This window comes from Colius striatus, chromosome W (genome assembly GCF_028858725.1).
Source record: "Colius striatus isolate bColStr4 chromosome W, bColStr4.1.hap1, whole genome shotgun sequence".
Lineage (NCBI taxonomy): Eukaryota > Metazoa > Chordata > Aves > Coliiformes > Coliidae > Colius > Colius striatus.
The window spans coordinates 27,249,916-27,264,550 of record NC_084789.1 but is presented as its reverse complement, the minus strand read 5'-3'; the positions used below and the strand labels follow the sequence as shown (position 1 = coordinate 27,264,550).

The following is a 14,635-nucleotide window of genomic DNA, read 5'->3' as shown; positions in this document are numbered from 1 at the left end:
CATGGCGCAAGCAATAAAGCCGGAACAAAGCATCATCCATACTGAGTATGCAGTGATCTTGTCCCCTCAGCGGTCGGTGAGCTGAGTGATCCGTTTGGGCTACCTGGCAATGTTGCCAGTAATGGCAACATATGGTGACCCCAATGTGATCAGCGGAATGCAAGATGGCACAGATGGAACAAGTGGTTAAGGTACTCAAGGCAGTAGTGCTTGAGGTGGGCAAGCGGGTTCACCGCTCGCCCACAGCCGCTTGCATTCTATGGTTGCAGAGGTGGGGTGTGTTACAGGCACCCATAGAGTTATTAAGTGTCCAGATTTGGACAGCAGTAGAGGAGGAAATGCTGCAGGCTGCTTTGGCGGGGACCAAGGGGATGGACCAGCATCTTAAAACGTGATGGGAGATTAAGAGGACTCTGTCTAAGACAGCACAGGAGAAACAGGTCTGGTTGTCAGTATAGGAAACTATCCGTGGGGAGGGGCGGAAAGTGTGGACAGAGAGAGCTTGTAGCGATCAGGAGGCTCAAACGAGTGTGGTAATGGAGAGTTTGGGGGCACAGACGGGTCCATCACTATGTGGGGACGCAGAATGTGATAAACTTGACAGCGAGAAGAGTGAGGGATGCGGCCCCCGAACAGAGCCCCCACAAGAGAACTGCTTCCCAGTCAAGCCTCGCCCACCGAGTTACCCCTGGGATGAGTTGCAGAGGATGCAGACAGGGGATGCTGAGTGGGCAGAGTCGGGCAGGGGTGCAGCACAGGATGGTCAAGAGAGAGTGGGTGGGCGAGTGAGTGGGTGACCCCATGTTAGAGTGGGTACCGTCGAGCACGCTCTGTACCCGGAGATGGCGCCAGGGCGAGCGGTGCCGGAGGGGAGAAATATCAGCTGCGCCACTGGCCACCAAAGATGGCGCCTAGAGGAAGTGGGGGTGGGAGAAATAGGAGCCAGTGCAGATCCAAATTTGGAAGAATTGTCTGAAGAGGAGGAGGATGTCGAGATGCATTCGATAGGCGAGTGTGATAGCATGCAACTGCAAAGAGAAAAGGGGTTGGGCTATGCCGAGACAGTGCAAATAAGAAAGGGCGGTAGACTGGCAGCGTCTCTAAACCGAAGTGATTGCTAATGCTGAGAAGGTAGTCCAGGAAAAGCAGTTGATTAAGGATGCATCTGGAGGAGGGAGCCAACCACTTACAGACTGGCATCTGATAGCAAAAAATTGCCTCTTAGATGGAGTTAAATTTGAGCATGTACCAATAGTGATGCCAGTTTGAATGACCGATGGGGGCAGACATGAATGGGCTCCCCTAGAAACAAAGGTTGTGAAGGAGCTGCATGGGACCATAAAGACACACAAACTTAGCAGTCCAGAGTCCCTGGTGCTACTGGAATGCATCTTCCAGCAGCCTATGTTGCCGCATGATTGCACACAGTTAGCAAAGGCTATTCTATCGGGGCCCTTATTTTTGTTATGGAAGGAAGAGTGGCATACCATAAATCAGACCATATGTACGGAAGCACAAGGCAATCCCCAGCATCATATGCACAGGGTCACCATAGAACAATTAATGGGGAAGGGCTGGTGGACGATGCCACAACAACTGACAGCCCTGAGGGGGCGAGATTTTATCGCAACCACCAATATTGTGCCAATTGGCAGTCGGCGCTGCCCTACGACCCATTTGTCATAAATGGTTACAAGAGAAAATAGTCCACTATATGGATGATATCTTGTTGAGCTTGCCCAGTGGCGACGAGCTCCACCAACTCCACCGGGAGGTTGTGGAGGAGTTAGCTAAACATGGACTAATTATCGAACCTAGTAAGACCCAGTGGGGTAGTGGGATAAAATATTTAGGGACGCTTATCACAAAAAGGCAAGTGAGAGCACAGAAATTGTTGGTAATTGACCAGATAACTACACTACAACAGTTAGTGGGGACCCTACAGTGGCTGCGATATAAGCGCATGGCACAAGCAATAAAGCTGGAACAAAGCATCATCCATACTGAGTATGCAGTGGTCTTGTCCCCTCAGTGGTCGGTGAGCTGAGTGATCCGTTCAGGCGGTCTGGCAATGTTGCTGGTAACGGCAACAATACCTTGTCCATAGAATAGATGATCGTTGTCTGCTCCCGCAATGAGCGGCTGGGAGCGGAGTTTCTCTGAGAAAAAAGACTTGGGCCATGGCTAGGACGTCCATTCCTCAGTCACTCCTGCAGCCGAGCAGAGCAAGTCCTATCTGGGGTGCCAAAATGACTTGCGGAAACAGACTCTATAACTCCAAGAGTTATAAAGAAGATATGTTTATTCGGCACCGGGAGCACTTGGAATCGCTCCACCACAAGCGCGCACCCCCAGACTTGACAACTTGCTTGACTTATATTTGTTATAAAGTTACAAAATCATATGATAGTGAGTGATGGTCTTCTCTTCCTTTCATTTGCATGATATCTCCTGGTGATAGTCAGTGATGGTCTTTGGGTCTGTGGGCGACAAAGGCTGATGAGTCTCGAGTCTTTCTCACCCCTGAACTTTGCGCAACTTCAGATATCACTTGGCCCCTCACCTAACCGGCCCCTTCCCTGGAGGTCTTGTTCCTGCCATGGGAGGACTCTTTTTCTGGAGGACAGGCAGGTTCTCATCCCTGCTGTGGGATGACCCCTTCCTCAGGGCCAGGTTACCCCCCCTGCTGAGGGGTGACGTGAGGCTGAGCAGTGACCATGCTCAGCTGAGCAATGCCACGTCAACTGAGCGAGGTTGACCCTGGCCTGGGGAGCCCACCTGACTCTGCCAGGTGCTGGGATTGAGCGGGAGTGATTGGGGCTGGGACTGTGGAGACAGGAACAAGGGGAGGGCTCTTCACCATGGGATCATCCCCTTCCTCACCTCCAGCATAGCATGGGCCACTACTGCCAGGACCAGTTAAACAACCCCATCGCCTTCAGCAGCATCAACAACTATGTGCAGGTGGCGGGGATCCCGCAGAGGAATTGCTTGGCCATCAGCTTCCACTTCTGCTCCTGGGACATGGCCAGGCTCCTGCTCTACACCAGCTTCGCCGACTGCCTGGGCTCCCTCGAGATGGTGCTGAGCAAGGGGCAGGTCAATGTCTCCATCATCCAGCTGGCAAGAAGCTGGAGTTTGCTGCAGGTGGACTGGGGAGCTGGTGTGGGGCCAGGGGCTGGGCTGGCAGAGGTACCTCGCCACACACCTTCCTCTCCCCACCCAGGACATCACCTGAGTGATGGCTTCTGGAACTCAGTGCAGCTGATGGCATGGGATGGCTCAGTTGTGGTGACCATCAATGCTGATAATGATGGTGCTGAGTTTTGGGTGGCACATCCCTTCCAGCTCTGCACTGGCAGCCAGTACTTCTTCGGAGGTAGGTGATGGGGCAGGGGCCAGGGGCCACTCACTCCACTGTGCCTTGCAGACTGACCCAAGCCGGCCTCTGTCACCAGCTGCCACTTGAACCAGCCAGCCTTCCGTGGCTGCCTGCAGATGTTGAATGTAGACATGCAGTCCATGGAGTTCCTGGTGCTGCACCAGCTGGGGCAGTACCACAATGTGCTCTTCAATGTTTGTGGCATTGTGGACAGGTAGCAGTTGTGACAGGTTGGTGGCTGGGAGTGGGCAGGGGCCAGGGGGCTATACCAGTGCCAGGACAGTAATCCTCTGTGCCCTCAGGTGTACCCCCAACCTGTGTGAGCATGACAGCCACTGCATCCAGTCCTGGGACAACTTCATGTGCATCTGTGACTTAACAGGGTACAAGGGTGAGACCTGCCACAAATGTGAGCCTGTAGCCTCATGGATCAGGGGGCAAGACAGGCACCTGGAGCTCTTTCTGCTGCCTGGAACCCCCCTCATGCTGATCCCAGCCCCGTTTCCCTCTTCCAGCCCTTTACAAGGAGTCATGTGATGCTTATTGGGTCAGTGGAAATACCTCGGGGAACTACACCATTGACCAGGATGGCAGCAGGCCGCTCAAGCCCTTCATGGTGTTCATGGTTTAGGGAGGAGCTGCTTTTGCTTGGTAACAGGGGGAAGGGGTTGCAGTGAAGACCCAGTAAAGAATTCTCGGACTCTCCCCTAGCTCTTGGGTTCAGAGCCACCTCTGGCCCGGCTGGGCCAATCTGGCGCCTCTGCGATCACTATTTAAGGACCGGAATTTGAAGTGCTTGGGAGGAGGTGTAAGAGTGGTACAAGATGGAGGCAACCATGTGGACCCCACAGTCAGAGAAGGACGAAGTAAGGAGGAGCAGAGGAGCACCAGATCAGAGACGACTCTGCAACCCGTGGCGAGAATGCAGGCTGTACCCCTGCAAGCCATGGAGGGCAATGGCAGGACTGAGAGCCACCAGCAGCTCCGTGTGAGTGCACCCGGACGGACGAGAGACTGTGTGAGGAGACGGCCATGGCGCAGGCCATGCTGGAGAGCCTGTGGGCCACAGAGCAGACCCACATAAGAGGCAGAGAGGAGCTGCAGCCTTTGGGATGAACACACGTCGGAGCAGCCCATGCAGGGCTGCTGTGTGTGTGAGGTACCCGGCAGAGGAGCAGGGAGGACTGGTGCAGAGTCCACCTGCCCTGAGGAGAGACAAACAGCAGAAACCATCGAGAATAGACTGACTGAAACCCCCATTCCCTGCCCCCCTGAGCCATTCAGTGGAGGAGGAGATAAAGACACAAGGATCAGGGCTCTGAGCCCAGGAAGAGGAGAGGGGTGGGGAGAAGGTGTTCTTAAAGGGCTGGTTGTACTCTTCATTGTTGTACCATTCTGTGTTGTTTTGTGTTTTTTATATTTTGGGGTTTTATGGTTATGCTTTAGTTGGTGTTGGATTAAATTATTTTCTGTTTTCTTTCCCAAGCTGAGTAGCCTGGTCTGTTTTGTCTTGGACCATAAGTGGCAATTAAGCTCTCCCTGCCCTTTAGCAATTCTCAAGTCTTTGGTACTTGAGGCTAATCATGGTCTTTTGTTCCCTGATGGGCCTAAATCATGACATTCAAGGTGGGGGCAGCAGGAGGGCATGGGGGTCCCTCTACCTGCTACCCCCAGGGACCAAGGCCAACCACAGCCTTGACATCTCTTTCTACTTCAAGACCACCGCCCTGTCTGGAGTCTTCCTGGAGAACCCTGGCTCCCAAAACTACATTCGTGTTGACCTCAACAGTATGGGCAGGTAGAGGGAGTGTGTGTGTGGGGGCAGCAGGGCTGGGGGCTCCTGACACGGTGTCCCTGCAGCCACCAGGGGTGTGGTGTTTGCCTTCGACATCAGGAACAGGGACAAGAACTTGACAGTGCATTCAGTGGTGCCCTGGAATGACAACAAGTGGCACCAGATGAAGGCTGAACTCAACGTCAAGTTGGCACGGCTGCAGGTAGACAAGCTGCCCTGGGTGGTGCAGCAGGCCCCCTCCCAAAGCTTGGAATTTTGACAGGCCTCTCTATGTTGGTGAGAGCTCCCCCTGGGGGGCTGTAGGTTGGGCTGAGAGGAGGCATAGGCAGCGTGGCAGAAGGCAGAGGAGGCTCAGTGGGTACTGATGCCATGTGTCTGCCTCCCAGCTGGACAATAGTCATGGAGCAGCAGTTTCCCTGTTTGTGGACAGCAAGCTGGACTCACCCAAAAACCTGTTGCTGGGGCGCGTGATGGGTGAGCTAGGTCCTGCTCTTGGCTGCCCTCTCCCACACTGGGATCTCAGGGGTCTGTCTGTCCAGCACGGTCCTTACCCTCTGCAGGGGATGAGCCTTCTCCTTCTGTGTCCCCACAGAGACTGGTGTGATCAACCCTGAGATCCAGCGCTACAATACACCCAGCTTCTTGGACTGCCTCTCGGGTGAAGTTTAATAGACTCGTCCCCCTCAAAGCCATCTTCTACCCCACCAGTGTCTGGGGGGAGTTGATGGAGTCAAGCTGTGCCTCCATGCTCCCTCTCACCGCCATCCTCATCCCTCCTGAGATGGACCCCTGATACATGGACACAGGTAGGTGCCATGGTAGGACCCCAGCAGGCACAAAGCCACCCAGCAAGCAGAGGGAATGCTCCTGCTGCAGCCCTGTCCCTACTCTGTCTTTGCAGAGTTCCCCCATGTACATGATGATAGCTGGATCACGATCATTATTGGGTGTATGTAAAGCACCCATCCCATTTAACACCATAGCCCCGAGCCCCCTCCCTCAGCCCCTCACCACTACCTCTCCCCCGTAGTCATGATTTTCCTGCTTCTGCTGATCGGGGAGCTGCTGGTGCTGCTGTACTTCTACTACCACTGCTACAAGGGCTCCTACCACACCAATGAGCCCAAGGCCATCCAGGACTACAGCAGCACTGCCACACTGCTGGTGATGCACAAGATCCTAGAGGAGGCCAAAGGGGACTAGTGGGGCTGGGAAAGGGGGACTAGGATGAGCTCATAGCCCCCACAGCCCCAGGAGCCACCCAGGGCTGAGCAAGCTTCATGAGATCAAAGGGCCGAACACACCTAAACTGCCACCACTCACCTTGGAACCGGGCTGCACTCACCGACCGACAACCCACCAACTCCTCACAGCTGCCACCAACATGGCCCTGGAGCATGGCCACGACCTGCTAATCCCCATCCCTGCTCCCTCTGAGGCACACTGGCAGCCCTCCACACGAGACAGGCTGCTGCCTCCCACCAGCTGCCAAATCCTGCCCTGTCTCCATCAGGGAACCTGGAGGGGGAGTGTGCTGCTGCAGCTCTCCCTCCCTGTAGCAGGAAAGAGTGTGGGGTGCATCCAGTTGCTGCCATCCCCATAGCAATTCCCATGCGTAGATCAACTGCTGCTTTGCTCGCTTAGCCAGAGCCACCAAGGAAGCCACTTGCAATATCCATGCTGGGGAATGCCAAGCAATACCCTGCCCATGTGGGCAGATGCTACTACGTACGACACCGCTGCACTTTGCACTTTTTTTTTTTTGGTTGATGGATATATTCTACTATATTCTGATTTTTATTGGCAGTAAACAAAGCGGAGGCAAGGCTTGTTTATTCGCGGCTGTGCGGCCGATTGAGGTAATCAGGGGTTCCTGGAGCACGGCGAGTGGAGGAAAAGCGAGGAGAGCCACCAGGACCAGAAAGCTCTCTTGAGGGGGATGGTCTTGCCGGGAGGCAGAGCCACAGCGACCACGGGGGATTTAATTGTCCCCCAGGGAGTGCAAACGACCAGGAGCGCGGTGAACAGGGCTGGCAAACAGTGAGTGACGCGGCACCCAGGTTTCTTTTTCACTACTGCGTCAACCACTGTGGTGGTTGTTTGATTCCCTGACTCAACCATGGTGGTCTCAGATACAGTTTGAGTTTCCACTTCAACCATAGTTCTCTGAGAGGACTGGAGTGCAGCTCGGTAGGCAGAGGCTAGGCCCCAGTATAGTGCCTGAACCTGGACCTCATTGGGGTAGACAAGACACCCTTCTATCAGGTGGCATGCCAGTAAAGCACATTTTTTTATCTGTTCAGGTGTAAAATCCCAGGTTACAGGAGGTGATAACTGTCCTAGGAATTTGCCCAAATTCATCCACAAACTCTGCCACCCAGGGACTGGCCGCTTAAGGGGGCATTTTAACATGTTTCCTTCCCAAATTTGTCCTCTCTGATACCCAGATGAGTCGAGATTCCACAAAATATGTAATATACCAGCCCTATTAATTAGTAAAAACTGCTATTATCTCACCCCACGTTGGGCGCCAAAAAGGCTGTGGTAGTTTGATCCTGGCTGGATGCCAGGTGCCCACCACACCATTCTATCCCCCACCTCCTCAGCAAGCCAGGGAAGGGGAGAAATGAGATGGGAGTCTCGTGGGTTGAGATAAAAGCAGTTTAATAAAGAAACAGCAAAGTCACGTGCGTGGGAAGCAAAGCAAAAGCAGATAAAGCTGTTACTCTCTACTTCCCATCAGCAGCGATGTCCGGCCACCTCCCGAGAAGCAGGGCTTCAGTACGTGTAGCGGTTGCTTTTGGAAGGCCAGAAATGAATCTCGCCTCCCCTTCCTGCTCCTCTCCCCCAGTTTATATTACTGAGCTGACATCATATGGTATGGAATATCTCCTTGGTCAGCATGGGTCAGCTGTCCTGGCCATAGTCCCTCCAAAGATCATGCCCACCCACAGCTATTGGTGAAGGTGGGGAAAGGAATGCTGGAGGGACAGCCCTGATGCTGTGTGAGCAGTAGTCATAATATTGATATCAACAGTAAGCACAGCACTGCAGGAGCTGCTGTGGAAAATCACTACCATCCCAGACCCACTACACCTGCAATTAAAATTTCATCCATATAATGGTAAAATAAAACACAGGGATATTTTTTACACAGTGGTGCCAATGTCCAGGTGACATATGCTTGACAAATAGAGAATTTTTCATTCCTTGGGGCAATACTGTTGCAGATACAAAATTATTTTAGTTAATAACCTAAGACCACAATAACCAGCTAAGCACTTGTTAATAGTCTAATCAGTTAACTAAGCACTTGGAAATAGTTTAGTCACCTAATGGTTATGTAAGTACTTGTTTTAATTGCATAAGGATGTTGTGGTTTGGCCCAGCTAGCACAGCAGCACCATGACAGTCTCTCTCGGTGTCCCCATTCACCCCCACCCTTGTCAGGATGGCAGAGGACCCAGCGAAATGGGAGTAAAAAGATAAGCAAGGTTGTTGTGGATTGAGACAAGGGCAGGGAGGGCTCGCTGCCAATTATGGTTCTGGGCAAAACAGACTCCAGTACTCGACTTAGAGAGGAAAGTAGGAAAGTTTATTCTACAAGAAACAGAACAGAATAAAAGCAAAAAGGAAGTAGGATGATGAGAAAATTACAGCCATCACTTTAAGATCTCCCTCCCCCATCCCTCTTTTCTTCCTGGGCCCAGCTCACTGCTCCCAATATCTCTACCTCCTCCCCCTTCAACGGCTCAGGGGGGCAGGGAATGGGGAATGTGGTCAGTCTCTCACAGATGGGCTCTGCTGCTTCTGTCTTCTCAGATGAGGACGACTCCTGGCATTCTTCCCCTGCTCCAACACGGGGTTCCTCCCCCGGGACGCAGTCCTTGTTGAATATCTCTGGCGTGGATTCTTCACCACGGTTGCAGTTTCTGCAGTTGCAGGGTCCCTCTCTCGGGACAAGGACTCTTCTGGGCATAAGTTTAATGAACTGCTTTGTCGTGTGTTCCTACCCACAGTTACAGCTGTGGATATTGGGTCACTTTGGGACATGGCCTCCTACGGCCACAGTGATAAAGGGTCCCTCCTTCAGGACATGGCCTCTTCCAGCCATAGTTTTAAAGAAGAAAATCACTGCCCCTGTCTCGGGGTCTGCAGTGAAGTGGTTGGGTCCCTCCCACAGGACACGGCCTCCTCCTTCCATAGTCACTGTCCCTGGCTCAGGGCCTTTAATGAAGTGAATCGCTATGAGTCTCTCATATTGCTAAAGCTGACCCCAGATTAGGGACAGCAATTCACTTCATTAAAGGCCCCGAGCCAGGGACAGTGATTTTCTTCTTTAAAACTATGGCCATAGCAGGCCATGTCCCGAGGAAGGGATTCTATTCACAGAAGCTGTAACTGTGGGTAGGAACCCACGACAAAGCAGTTCATTAAACTTATGCCCAGAAGAGTCCTTGTCCCGAGAGAGGGACCCTGCAACTGCAGAAACTGCAACCGTGGTGAAGAATCCATGCCAGAGATATTCACCAAGGACTGCATCCTGTGTGAGGGACCCTGTATTGGCAGAAGCCACAGCTGCTGGGAACAACCCACACCAGAGAAGTTCATTAAGGACTGTGTCCTGGGGGAGGAATCCCGTGTTGGAGCAGGGGAAGAATGCCAGGAGTCCTCATCTAAGAAGAGAGAAGAGGCAGAGCCCATCTGTGAGAGACTGACCATTCCTTGCCCCCCCAAGCCGTTGTAGGGGGAGGAGGTAGAGATATCGGGTTCCTCCCCACAGTTACAGCTTCTGTAACCATTAGGTTTTTCCAAAAACAATAAAAGCCAGAATTGAGGCAATAGCAAAAATAATAGTTAAGGCTAGAAAACATTTGATGGAAATAGCAGGTATTGAGGCAGACATCATTTTCGTTCTTCTAACAGATGAATTTTTGAATTGGGTACTGCAGCAGTCTAATGAATTACAATGGGCTTTGTTGTCATACCTGGGGACTTACAAAAAAACATTATCCGGCTCATAAATTGTTTTCCGTTAAATTTCTAATGGAAGACAGGCTAATGAGATCAACAGTACCTGTTAAAGGGTTAACTGTATTTACTGATGCAAGCAAAACACAAGCTAAAGCAGGAGTGGTCTGATGGGAGAATGGAAAGTGGCAAAGCTTGACTGTTCACTCCCCAGGCAGGTCAGTCCAGCTGTGAGAACTAAGAGCTGTGGTCACAACTTTTGAGAAATGGCCAGATGTTCCATTGAACATCATTTCTGATTCATCATATATGATGGATGCTGTAAGTCGATTAGAGCGAGCATTATTGAAGGAGATCTCTAATCAGAATCTTTATAGTCTGTTTGTACGGCTTTGGCATAGGATAAATGAATGTCAAACTGTCTACAATATTGGGCATATTCAAAGTCATTCAGGCCTAAAAGATGGGTTATCAAGAGGCAATGAGGTAGTTGACAAAATAGTTGCAGCACCTCTATGGGTACCTGCGGGGCCAGTAATTGACAAATTTTCTCAAGCCCGCAGATCTCATGACTTTTTTCACCAAGGTGCAAAAATGTTGGCAAAACAATTTAATGTTACAATATCAGAGGCTCAGGGTATTGTCTCTACATGCCCTGCATGCCAAAATCAAATTGGAGTAGGAGTTAATCCTAGGGGTCTGACGCCACTAGGGATATGGCAGTCTGATGTTACAATTTATGCTCCCTTTGGACGCTTTAAAGGCACACATGTTACCATTGTGTAGTGGGTCTGGGATGGTAGTGATTTTCCACAGCAGCTCCTGCAGTGCTGTGCTTACTGTTGATATCAATATTATGACTACCGCTTGCACAACATCAGGGCTGTCCCTCCAGCATTCCTTTCCCCACCTTCACCAATAGCTGTGGGTGGGCATGATCTTGGGAGGGACTATGGCCAGGACAGCTGACCCAGGCTGACCAAGGAGATATTCCATACCATATGATGTCAGCTCAGTAATATAAACTGGGGGAGAGGAGCAGGAAGGGGAGGCGAGATTCACTTCTGGCCTTCCCAAAGCAACCGCTACGCGTACTGAAGCCCTGCTTCTCGGGAGGTGGCCGGACATCGCTGCTGATGGGAAGTAGAGAGTAACAGCTTATCTGCTTTTGCTTTGCTTCCAGAGCGCGCGGCTTTGCTGCTTATTTATTAAACTGCTTTTATCTCAACCCACGAGACTCCCATCTTATTTTCTCCCCTTCCCTGGCTTGCTGAGGAGGTGGGGGATAGAGTGGTGTGGTGGGCACCTGGCATCCAGCCAGGCTCAAACTACCACAGCCCTTTTGGCGCCCAACGTGGGGTGAGATAATAGCAGATTTACATTAACTGCATTGCAATTACAGTAAGCCAATGAGTGCAAAGTTCCTGTGCTGGTCACCGAGCCTTGCTGTTATGCAACTTATCTTACACTTTCTAATGTTTGGGAACACGATGCTACTAACATTGACTCTGTGCTGTGCTTTAACCTTAATAGCTTTGCTAAGCTGGCTATATAATTTTGTGAAAAGGATGAAAGGGCCTGGGAACATGATGGCCCAAATAATAATAGCAAGTCTCATTCTGTTACTGATGAATTTAGTGTGCTGTGGGAGCTATCTTGTGGAGGCCATGGGGCAAAGCACCTCTTTCTCCTCAGCTCGGACTGATCTAGACAATTTTGTTATACAGACTTCCCAGGTCCTTAGTCACCCTTATACGAGAGTTTTAATATTACTAATTAACATGGTTGGTATATTATATATCTTGTGGAATCTGGACTCATCTGGGTATCAGAGAGGACAAATTTGCGATGGAAACATGTTAAAATGCCCCCTGAAGCGGCCAGTCCCTGGGTGGCAGGGTGTGTGGATGAATTTAGGCAAATTCCTAGGACGGTTATCACCTCCTGTAACCTGGGATTTTACAACTGAACAGATAAAAACCCCTGCTTTACTGACACGCTACCTGATAGAAGGGTGTCTTACCTACCCTAAGGAGGCCCATCAGGTTCAGGCACTATACTGGGGCCTAGCCTCTGCCTACCGAGCTGCATTCCAGTCCTCTCAGAGAACTATGATTGAAGTGGAAACTCAAACGGTACCTGAGGCCAACATAGTTGAGTCAGTCGCAGTCCAGCCCTCTCAGAGAACTATGGCCGAGGTGGAAATTCAAACTATACCTGAGACTACCATGGTTGAGTCAGGGAATCAAACAACAACAACAGTGGTTGCCCCAGTAGTGAAAAAGAAGCAGTGGATAAGGAGGTCAAGTCCATATCATCAATTAGTAAGGCCAGAAGAGGAGGAAGAGGAAAGGCTAGAAGAAGAAACTGGTCCTTCGGTAAGGAGATCAGGAGAAGGAGTGAAATAAATCGAAAAGGAAATGGAAACTACTCGGTCCCTCGCCTCAACAGAACTTAGAGATATGCTCAAAGATTACAGTCGCCAGCCAGGTGAGCGGATTGGTCTGATGTTGGGATAACGGGGCTGACAGTCAGCAATTGGAAGGTAGAGAAGCCCAACAGCTAGGATCTCTTGCTAGGGACCGGGGAATTGATAGAGGCATTGGAAAGAAGACCTCAATTTGCAGTCTCTGGAAACGGCTCCTCTCAAGTGTACGGGCAAGATACCCATTCAAGGAAGACCTTGTAAATGCCCGAGGAAAGTGGACTAGAGCTGATGAAGGGATCCAATATCTAAGGGAATTAGCTGTGTTGGAAGTCATCTATGGTGATCTAGATAATGTCGAGGCCTCCACAGATCCAGACGATGTCCAGTGTACACGGGCCATGTTGAGAAAAGTGATTCAGAGTGCCCCAGCTACATATTCTAATATCCTGGCAATGGTGTATCATCCAGACATGGATATACCAACAGTGGAGAGGGTATCTTCTTGGTTACAGAACTATGAAGAGAGCCTCTGCACCTCCTCATCAGTGTGGGATGATGGCCTGACTGTCAGATCTGCCTCAAGAATTCAGTCATCCACTGTCCCGACCAGGGGAAAAGGAAGTCCCAGACACAGGAGTACACTGCGAAATGAACTCTGGCTCTTTTTGCGTGGCCAAGGAGAGGATATGAGGAAGTGGGATGGTGAACCCACTTTTAAGCTGGAAGCGCGTGTACGTGAACTAAGGGGGAAGACAGCTGTTAGAAAAGGACCACCCAAGAGGGCTGTCAGCATAGTGGCTGCCAAAACAAAAGAGGACAATCAACAATCTCCAAGACATAGAAGAACTGCAACTACTTCCTTCGATGCCAATGAGGAGACTTCAGGTCTAAAATTGCAAGGATCAGATAGCGAATACTCTGATGAAGAACAGAAATAGAGGGTCCCTGCCTCCAGCCAGGAGGAGGAAAGGGATGACCGAATCTACTGGACTGTGTGGGTTCGATGGCCTGGCACATCAAACCCACAAAGGTATAAAGCCTTAGTAGACACAGGGGCACGGTGTACATTGATGCCATCAAGGTATAGAGGCACAGATTCTGTCTGGATCTCTGGAGTGACAGGGGGATGTGAAGAATTATCTGTATTAGAGGCTGAAGTGAGCTTAACAGGGGACAAATGGAAAAAACATCCCATTGTGACTGGTCCAGAGGCCCCTTGTATTCTTGGCATAGATTACCTCAGGAGAGGGTACTTCAAAGACCCCAAGGGGTATCGATGGGCTTTTGATATAGCCACTGTAGATACAGAGAAAATCAAACAACTCTCTAATTTACCTGGCCTCTCAGAAGACCCTTTTGTTGTGGGATTGCTGCAAGTTCAAGAGCAACAGGTACCAATTGCTACCAGGACAGTGCACCGGAGGCAATATCGCACGAACCGAGATTCCCTGGCTCCCATCCGTGAGTTGATTCTTCAACTGGAGGCTCAAGGAGTAATTAGCAAAACTCATTCCCCATTTAATAGTCCCGTATGGCCTGTGAAAAAATCTGATGAAGGGTGGAGGTTAACAGTAGACTATTGTGGCCTGAACGGAGTGACACCACCACTGAGTGCTGCTGTACCAGACATGTTAGAGCTCCAGTATGAACTGGAGTCAAAAGCAGCCAAGTGGTATGCTACGATTGACATCGCTAATGCATTCTTCTCAATTCCATTGGCAGCAGAGTGCAGGCCACAATTTGCCTTCACATGGAGAGGTGTCCAATATACCTGGAATCGATTGCCCCAGGGGTGGAAACATAGTCCTACTATTTGCCATGGTCTAATCCAAACTGTGCTGGAAACGGGTGATGCCCCTGAACATTTACAGTACATTGATGACATAATTGTATGGGGCAACAAGGCAGAAGAAGTGTTTGAGAAAGGGAAAAGAATAATACAGATTCTCCTAAAAGCTGGTTTTGCTGTAAAAAGAAGCAAAGTAAAGGGACCTGCACAAGAGATACAGTTTTTGGGCATAAAATGGCAAGATGGGCGTCGGCATGTGCCTATGGATGT

The 14,635-nt window shown here is 50.7% G+C and overlaps 1 pseudogene; it reads left to right on the top strand.

The window, feature by feature from the left end:
• Positions 1 to 2,895: 2,895 nt before the first annotated feature.
• On the top strand, positions 2,896 to 6,380 carry LOC133628402 (contactin-associated protein 1-like; annotated as a pseudogene).
• Positions 6,381 to 14,635: the final 8,255 nt, after the last annotated feature.